Genomic DNA, 9492 nt, shown 5'->3' on the forward strand with positions numbered 1-9492 from the left:
CGCGGCTCACTAGGCTAATCCTCCGCCTTGCGGCGCCGGCACACCGGGTTCTAGTCCCGGTAGGGGCGCCGGATTCTGTCCCGGTTGCTCCTCTTCCAGGCCAGCCCTCTGCTGTGGCCAGGGAGTGCAGTGGAGGATGGCCCAGGTGCTTGGGCCCTGCACCCCATGGGAGACCAGGAAAAGCACCTGGCTCCTGGCTCCTGCCATCGGATCAGCGCGGCGCGCCGGCCGCGGCGGCCATTGGAGGGTGAACCAACGGCAAAGGAAGACCTTTCTCTCTGTCTCTCTCTCACTGTCCACTCTGCCTATCAAAAAAAAAAAAAAAAAAAAAAAAAAAAAAAAAAAAAAAAGAGCACTTGGTGCCACCTGGAGAGTGAGTGGGGACGGACACAAGTGGCTGTGGGGAGAGCTTGAGAAGGTACAAGGAGGCCATCTCAGGACTCCACGAGAGATGGGGTTTGTGCTCAGGGAGGTGTCTGGAGAGGTCAACCAACCCTCCATGTCCGCAGGGGCAAAGCTGGCAGTGATGGGTACAGGGAGGGAAGGAGAGAGGGTGATAATGGCACAGCTTAGACTGCTGGCTCCCCCAACCCAACAGACAACAAGGCCGCTTTCTGGGCAGGGGGCCACTGGAGCAGGTCTGATGGGGCTGGAGGTGGCCAGCATGTGCAGCTGTAGTCAGGCTGAGTTTGAAGGACCAGAGGGAGATCCGCACGGAAATGAGGGGAGTGAGGTGCTAGGAGGTTTTGCTACTCACTAGCTTATGTGAGTTTATGTAAATTATAGAACCTCTTGGTGGTCTTTTTTTAAATCTATTTTTTATATATTTTGAAAGGTAGAGAAAGAGAGATAGAAGGAGAGAGAGAGAGAGAGATCAATCTTCCATCTGCTGGTTTACTCTCCAGATGCCCATAAGACCTGAGGGTTGAAGCAGGCTGAAGTCAGGAGCCAGGAACACAACCCAGGTCTCCTGTGTGGCCGCAGGGACTCAGCTACTTGGACCAGCACCTGCTGCCTCCCAGTGCAAAATGGTCCCAGAGCTGGGACTCGAACCAGGCACTCTGAAACGGGAGGCTGGCATCCCAGGCAGTGTCCTGAATGCTGAGTGGAAGAACCAGCCTGATGGAAGGAACCTCCTGGAATCCCTGTTTCCTAAGCTGTCAAACAGGGAGAACAAAGACTAATACTGGGCCGGCGCCGTGGCTCAATAGGCTAATCCTCCACCTTGCAGCGCCGGCACACCGGGTTCTAGTCCCGGTCGGGGCGCCGGATTCTGTCCCGGTTGCCCCTCTTCCAGGCCAGCTCTCTGCTATGGCCAGGGAGTGCAGTGGAGGATGGCCCAGGTGCTTGGGCCCTGCACCCCATGGGAGACCAGGAAAAGCACCTGGATCCTGGCTCCTGCCATCAGATCAGCGCGGTGCGCCGGCTGCAGCGGCGGCCATTGGAGGGTGAACCAACGGCAAAGGAAGACCTTTCTCTCTCTGTCTCTCTCTCTCACTGTCCACTCTGCCTATCAAAAAAAAAAAAAAAAAAAAAAAAAAAGACTAATACTGAGCCATCCTGAGGAAGGCGTGACAAGGCATGACAAGGCGTGACAATGGAAGTTCTGAATATGACAGACGCCAAGACACAGTCAGTTCCAAATGCCCAAGCTAGAGGGCAAACCCTGGGATGCAGGCTTTCAAAGAGCTCGCTGAGCTGGTTTCTTAACTCACTCAGAGGTCAAGGCCTCACTCAGAACACTTAAAACAGCAAGGCCCCAACCTAGCAGAAAGCAGAGGCCTGGCCAGGGCCCTGGGGCTCCCTGGTGAGCCCTGTGTTAACTCTGTATTTGCTGGGTCATGGGGAGATCCAGGATGTTGGGGGCTCTGGGAGGAGGGGCTGGGGTAAGCAGCAGTGAACTAGCAGGTGCAGGAATAGTTCAGTGTTGAACAAGCAGCAAGGCCACGCGCAGCACGGTGCCATATCTGCGTCCTTGGAACCCAGGAAGAGGCCAAGGTCTCATCCCCAGGATTGCGTGAGCAAACATAGCACGTCCCAGGGGTGAGGACCCTTTGTTCTGCCAAGGGCCGTTTATAACACCACTCACAGGCCAAACAAAATGACCAGCCTGAAAGTCAGCTGGCGATAGATCTGAGGCCCACGTGCAGTCGCCTTGACCGGGAAAGACCAGATGATGTCACAGCCTCAGCCAGCGCATGGCCTCGCCTGGACAGAGATAGGAGGAAGGGAAAGAGACTCGAGACTCGGAGCTCAGGGGACCTGCGGGAGTGGAGCGAGGGCCCGGCCCACAGGCAGCGAGGAAGGAGCCGGGCCTCAGCGCTCCCCGGCGCAGGACCTGAATTTGGCCCACAGCCTCACGACCAGCCTGGGCTGGACTGGGATCTTTAACTGCTGCTTGCAGAGGAGGAAACTGAGGCCCAGAGCCGGGAGGGGCTTTGCCCAAGATCGCACAGACCTGAGAGTCCAGCCCTCCTCCATCTAAACCCAAACCCAGGGCTTCCCTCCCCGCTGCTGCCTGGGTCTCACCTCATCCCTGTTGCCTAAACACTGCCCGCCTCCCACCCGGTGTCCCTGAGAGGTGACACAGGACAGGCTGCAGGGTCAGGCTGCCTGGGTTTGAAGCCCAGCTCTGCCGGTGACCGAGCAACTGCATCATTCAAGGCTCTGGGCCTCAGTCTCCTCACCTGTAATGTGGGTGCAGCCGTAACAGCCAGCACCTAGCGTGAGCTCACTGGGTGCTCGGCCCTCGAAGCTCACAACTTCCGGTGCACACAAGGGCTTTGGTGAGGACTGAGAAAGAGAGAATTCACGCAAAGCCTGTGGAGCAGTGCCTGGGACATAATAAACACGCAACTAACGTGAGCCTTAGTGTTGGGGGCGGGGCATCTGGTCAAACATCCTCGTGTGAGTTTTCAGGCCTGACCACAAGCCGTTCCCAAGGCTTCACTCCACAGGCCCTGGGGGCAGTGCCGTGCGCAGCTGGTGCCATGTGTCTGGGGTCGGGGTGGGGTGGGGGGGATGTGGCCAAGGCCTCTCCCCAGCCCATTCTCTTCTGCAGCCTGCGTTCCAGTTCCAAGGCCCCAGCCCGGAGTCTCCTGATCAGGAGACAGAGGCCTGAGGGACAGGGTTCTCCACGCTGCCCCCACCCCATGGAGGGGCTCAGCAGGGGTTCCCGTCCATCCCCCACCTGGGCTCATCCATCTGACTCAGCGCCAGGGCTGCTGGGGCAGGAGGTGTAGCCCTCTTGCTACTCTCATCACAGCAAAGGATCAAAGCCTTGACCATGACTTCTTCTGACTTTATCTCAACCCAGCGACTCAGCGCAGCCCTGGATGGTTATCAGTGACTCCCTGCCTTCGTCAGCCTCCCCACAAGCATCAGTGTGACCTTGGTCTGTCCAGTGTTTCACACCAGCCCTCGGCTCATGTTTGCACTTCTCCCTCGGAGGCCTGGCACAGCTTGCAGCCTCCCTGCCTCCCTCTGCTCCCCCAGGGAACCCCCACCCCCAGGGACCTGGGCTGCAGGAACCCAGCCCCTGGCCTCCCCTGCAGCTCTCGCTCTCCCATGTCTTTCAGCCCAGCTCCAGGTATGACCCCTTCCCAGGAACCACCAGGGTCCCCGCATTGGCATCTCCGCATCTCCAGAGCCCTTGCTCCTCCCGCACGGCGCTGCCAGTGGGACAGGGTCTTCCTTGCAACCTGCACCTAGCACAGCTGCTGGCACACCGGAGGTGCTCGGCAACCGTCTGGGAAAAGGAGGGGAAGGGTGGGGAGGGGAGGGGAGGGGAGAAGGGAGAGACAAGAAGGGAAAGAAGGTGGAGAAAAATGAGACTCCTGGGCTTGTCATTCAAGGATCTTTGAACCCGATTCTTCCCAGGCTCCTTTCTTGTCACCCTCCAGCCCAGCTGCACGCCTTGCAGCGCCCGGGGCCCAGTGCACTCCTGTGCATCTCAGACGCTCAGATCCTGTGCATCTCTGGCTCCTGCCTGCAACCCGGAAGCCCCTCGCCCTCCTGCTCCCCCTCTATGTAGTGCACTTCCGTTCACCTCTGCTCACTGACTTCCCCATTCCAAATAGTTCCGTCCCCTCCCTTGCCCTCCACAGGCTCCTCCCCAGCTTCAGTCCCCACCACAGCCCCTGGCCCCACCCGTCCTGTCACCCAGCCTTCTGTCTTGCTGCAGTTTGATTCCACCACATGCATACAAGTTCCTTGAAGGGAGGATTGGCATCTGTTCTCTTCACTGCTGTCTCCCCAGCTCCCAGAACAGCCTTGCAATGAGGAGTTCAATGGTAATCCTTGGCTGAATCAATTCTCCCTGCAAAGCCTGTGTGACCCTCTCCTTGTTGGTAAAGCTCACCCTACTTTACTAATTTGCTCACCAGGGCCCCAAGGAAGTCAGTTCCCGGCCTGTGTCACCCTGCACCTGGTTTCCCAGTTGTATCAGCACTGGATGACAAGGGTGCCTCAGCCCAGGTTCCTTCCATAAAGAACTTAAGGGCACAGAAGGTAAGATGCCAGCGTCGTACATCAGAGTGTCTGGGTCTGACGCCTGTGCCCATCGGGGTGTCTGGGTCCGACGCCTGGCTCCAGCTCCAGCTCCAGCTCCAGCTGCCTGCTGACGCACACCCTGGGAGGCAGCACGGGTAGCTCAAGTACTTGGGAGACCTGGATTGTGTTCCCAGCTCCCAGCTTTGGGCTGGCTGGGCTGATGTGGGCATTTGGGGGCATGAACCGGTGAATGGGAGCTCTCTGTCTCGCAAATAATTAATTAAAAAAAAACTTGAGGCAAAAAATTAAGGGGCACAATTCTAGGCAAGCAGGAGGATGGAGATAGAGAAATGAGGCAGGGAAGAGGGTACAAATGTGAAAGTACTTTAACAAGTTCGAGAGGAAATGGGCATTAAGAACAAAGTTTATTTTGTTGCAAACAGGTTGAAATCCACACCCAGGTTTTCTTTTCTTTCTTAAAGATTTATTTATTTATTTGAGAAGTAGAGTTACAGACAGAGAGGTCTTCCATCTACTGGCTCACTCCCCAAATGGCCTCAATTGCCGGAGCTGAGCCTATCCGAAGCCAGGAGCCAGGAGCTTCCTCTGGGTCTCCCACATGGGTGCAGGGGCTCAAACACTTGGGCCACCTTGTACTGCTATCTCAGGCCATAGCAGAGAGCTGGATTGGAAGAGGAGCAGCCAGAACTAAAACCGGCGCCCATATGGGATACTGGCACTGCAGGTGGAGTATTAACCTCTGTACCACAGGTTTTCATGAGAAGGGTTTTCCCTAAGTGCTTTGTAAATGTCCTCTGGACTTGGCAGGGGCCTGGTTTGTGCCCAGCCCCCAGACTCACGGGGTGAAACCCTCAGCCTCAATGCCATGGCAGTCAGAGACAGGGCCCTCGCAGGATTGGCGCCCTTATAAGAAGGAACACCACAGGTGCACAAGCTCCAGCCCCGTCCCGTCCCCCCGTTGTGTGACTTGGCCTCCCCGGGCAGCTGCTGGGAGTGCCAGAGCCTTGGCAGGAGGGCTGGAGCAGCACTCAGCCCTGCCGGCTGGCCCTGACACAGGGACTCCTCAGTCTGTGACCACCACACCACCAGCAGGCAGCTTTGAGGGCAGGGGTCACTGAGGCCACTCGGGCCAGGAGGCCAGGCAGGGGGCTGAGCCTAACGGCTCTGGGTGGATGGAGAACAAGGCCTGTCCTCCTTCCCAGTGTGTGCTCCGGGGTGCAGGGGTCTCTGTTCACTCCCTTCCTGTCCCTGGTGCTCAAACAGGGCCCACCCCAGGTGGGAGCCTTGAGTGTCAAGGGACTGGGTAGACACCTGTCCCTTTGGGTGCTGCGGCACTGTGTTTCTGTGTAGTTCAGGCTTTCAGAATGAATGTTCCTAAGACCTGGGACCCACTGAAGAGCACACTGGTCACTTCCAAACGCCTGCAACAACCAGGGCTGGGCCAAGCCAAAGCCCAGAGCCAGGAGCTCCTTCCAGGCCTCCCACGTGAGAAGCAGAGGCCCCGGCGGCACTTGGGCCATCTTCCGCTGCTTTCCCAGGTGCACTAGCAGGGAGCTGGCCCTAAAGCGAGCAGCGGGGACTCAAACCAGTGCTTTGATGTGGAATGCAGGCATCCCAGGCAGCGGCTTAGCCCACCGTGTCACGACCAGCCCCCTTATTTGTTTTTGAAGTGAAAAATGAGCATCCTTCTGATCTGGATTGCCTTATGTGCGCACGCAGTATAAAGCTGATAAAGATGGATTTTAGAACTCCCACAGGTGCCCAGCGTCTGAACAGCCTGCCTGCGCTGTGGGAATCCCCAACAGGGGAAACAGAAGGGAGGCTTTGGAGGAAATGGACGGCCCTCCTGCCCTGCCCAGCCACTCACAGGTGGGCACATGGGCTGAGCAGAGCCGGTGAGCGCCTCCTCGGGGGCGTCATCCGAGATGCGCGGTCACTGGAGAGTGCTGAGGACAGGGGTCAGGCCTCCTACTGCCAGGCAGCCGGTGTCCGTGGGGCGATGCAGAGAAGGGTCTGCTTCCCAGGCAGGACTGTGGCTGGGCCTGGCCCCTTTCACTCTCTGTCCAAATCCTGCTGCAGAGCCGGCTCAAGCCCAGGAACTTCCTGATGTCCTTCTGACAGATTCTTTCTCCCCTTGGGTTCGTGAGAACCGGTTTCTGAGCCAGACCTGCCCAGCTGAAGTTAATTCCTCTGTGGAATGGCTGTGACGAAAAGCTCAAAGCAGCTCAAACCAGTTGACAGCAGGTCCCCTCTCCAGGGGAGACAAACAGCAGCCCCAGGCTAGGGCAGGTCCCGCCTCTGGAGCGCCCAGGTGTGGCGGGTGCTGGTGGGTGACCTTCTTTCAGGGTCAGGCGCAAGCTGTGTGTCTGCCTGCTGGAGATCAGATTCCCACCCTCACAGATCGCCAACGGGGCCTTCCCCACTCCCTCCTCCTCTCTGCACCCACCCTGAGGGTCCCCCTCCTCACCCAGCACCTTCACACCTCTGCCTCTGCTCAGGGGGGCTCCCTGGGAGCCATCCCCCCTCTTTGCCTAATGGGACCGCAGGTGGGAAAGGCGTGAGCCACCTCCACCTCCAGAGCTGACTTCCCTCCTCCCACCCCCGCTCCTGCCCCGTGTTCTGTTTCATTGCTTTTTGTGCTGATTGTGCACACCATCGCTTCTGTGTCCTGAGAGATTGTTTCAAAGGTTTATTTACTTATGTACTTGAAAGGCAGAGTGACAGACAAAGAGGGAGAGACAGAGACATTCTAGCTGCTGGTTCACTCCCCCAGATGGCACTGGGCCAGGCGGAAGCCAGGAGCTTCATCTGGGTCTCCCATGCAGGTGCAGGGGCCCAAGCACTTTCCCAGGCACATTAGCAGGGAGCTGGATCGGAAGTGGAACAGCTGGGACTCCAGCCAGTGCCCTGACATGGAATGCTGGAGTCATAGGCCACGACTTGAACCTATCCACCGAGCCACTACGCTGACCCCTCAATAGTTTTATTGAGCTACAAGTTCGCTGCACTTTTGGCAGCTACACAGTAAGCACTTACTGGGCTCCTACTGATGGCCAATAAGGATTGGATGATTGAATACGTGAATGAACTCAGCTAAGTCTTCTCAACTGATAGATGAGGAAGCTAGGGACCAGAGAAAGAAGTCATTCACTTGTTCCAACCGTAGAACAAGTAGGTGGTAGAGCAGGGATTTGAACTCAAGTCTGCCTGCATCCAGAGTCCCGGACATCTTCATTTTCCATTTGCCTTCACTATGAGCATCATCATCAGTGTGGTCACCAACATTGTCCCCACGGCTACACCACCACACCATCATCATAACCACCAGGATCAGCGGCAACACTGCCAACAAGCAGCACCACCAGCCTCAACATCACCACCACCTCGACGGCGGGTTAGCTCTCCCCACCCCCACCTCACCACCACACTGCACCATCACTACCGCCTCCTCTCCTTCCCCAGCGCCATCACAACCACAGCCATCACCGCTGCCATCATCACCGTCAGCACCAGCACGGTCATCACCACCATCGTCGCCACTGCCAACCTCCCCAGCCTCGCCGCCAGCTTCACCACCACCACCTGCTCACTGCTCCCAACACTTGCATTACTGCCACCGCTCCTGTCACCACCACCACTGTCCCCACAGCCATCGTCGTTGCTGCCGGACCTCAAGTTTTATTCGAAGAATTTAGAATGCAAATAGAATGCTCTTCACTTTTAGACTCCTGTTCAGTTGTTAAAGAAATCAGATTTCCCGGTAGTAAGCCCCCCAGACCTGTCCCTGTAACCTTGATGGAGGCCATATATCACTGTACTTTGGAAAAAGTGAGTTTAAAGATATGTTTATTTCAGCAGTAAAAAAAATTGAAATCTATGCATGGGGCAGGCGTTGTGCTGTGGTGGGTGGAGTCACTGTTGGGACACCCACAACCCGCATCAGAGTGTGTGGGATACAGTCCCTCCTCTGCTTCTGATCCAGCTCCCCTGTTCATGAACCCGGGAGGCAGCAGGTGATGCCCCCAGCGCTCGGGTTTCTGCCTTCTACATGGGAAACCCGGGTGAGTTCCATCCTCCTGGCTCTGGCCTGTCCCAACTCTGGCTGTTTCAGCCACGTGGGGAGTAAACCAGCAGATAAAAGATTCTCTCTCTCTCTCTCTCTTTCTCCCCCTCCCTTCCTCTGTGTGTGTGTATGTGTGTGTGTGTGTCATTCTGCCTTCCAAATAAATAAATCTGTTTTGAGACAGTCTGTGCATAGATTTTTCCGAACTGCGTCTTCACGGACTTCTGAGCTACCTTCCTGGTGGGTGTTTCTGCCCCTGATCAGCGAGTGGTCACATGACACAAGGCGTGGACGAGACAGCCTGTGTCTGAGGAGCACTGGGATGGCCAGACCCTCGCACTCAGGAAAAAGTCGCGGTGAGGGCTGCTCCTCCATGGCTTCCAGAGCCCAGGGATCCGGATCCCCATCCCGAGCCTGCTTCTCCATGGCTCCGCGGCTCTGGGTCGGCCCCTCTACAGCTCCTCTGTGAAATCAGAAAAGTGGAAGCCACGGCTGGCTCGGCCATTTGCTCTCATTCCTCTCCCCCAGGGTAAGCAGTAGCGCTTGGTCCTCCCTGAGCTGGTCTTGCCGGGGTCACTGCTTGCAGACATGAAGAAAGAGCTACCAGGATTAGAGGAGGGGGTAGCGGAACTCAGCTGGAAGCTGGAGGCAGGGCAGAGTTGCCAATCAAAGGGGGCTTCCTGGAGAAGGTGGTATTGAACTCACTCTGATGAATAGGCAGGATTTCCACTGGCCAAAGAAAGGGCAGATTTGCCTTCTGATTTGCCTAGACTTGTGCCCCTTAATTTTTTGCCTCGTTTTTTTTTTTTTTAATTAAAAAAATTATTTGCGAGACAGAGAGCTCCCATTCACCGGTTCATGCCCCCAAATGCCCACACCAGCCCAGCCAGCCCAAAGCCGGGAGCTGGGAACACAAT

General features: G+C 56.7%; 1 long non-coding RNA gene across 1 annotated transcript; it reads left to right on the forward strand.

Annotated features, from left to right (window-relative positions):
• Positions 1 to 3031: 3031 nt before the first annotated feature.
• LOC103350175 (uncharacterized) lies at positions 3032 to 8389 on the forward strand. Its single transcript, XR_007923627.2, has 2 exons — positions 3032 to 4292; positions 4386 to 8389. It is a non-coding gene; the product is annotated as an uncharacterized lncRNA (long non-coding RNA).
• Positions 8390 to 9492: the final 1103 nt, after the last annotated feature.

Source organism: Oryctolagus cuniculus, chromosome 7 (genome assembly GCF_964237555.1).
Source record: "Oryctolagus cuniculus chromosome 7, mOryCun1.1, whole genome shotgun sequence".
Lineage (NCBI taxonomy): Eukaryota > Metazoa > Chordata > Mammalia > Lagomorpha > Leporidae > Oryctolagus > Oryctolagus cuniculus.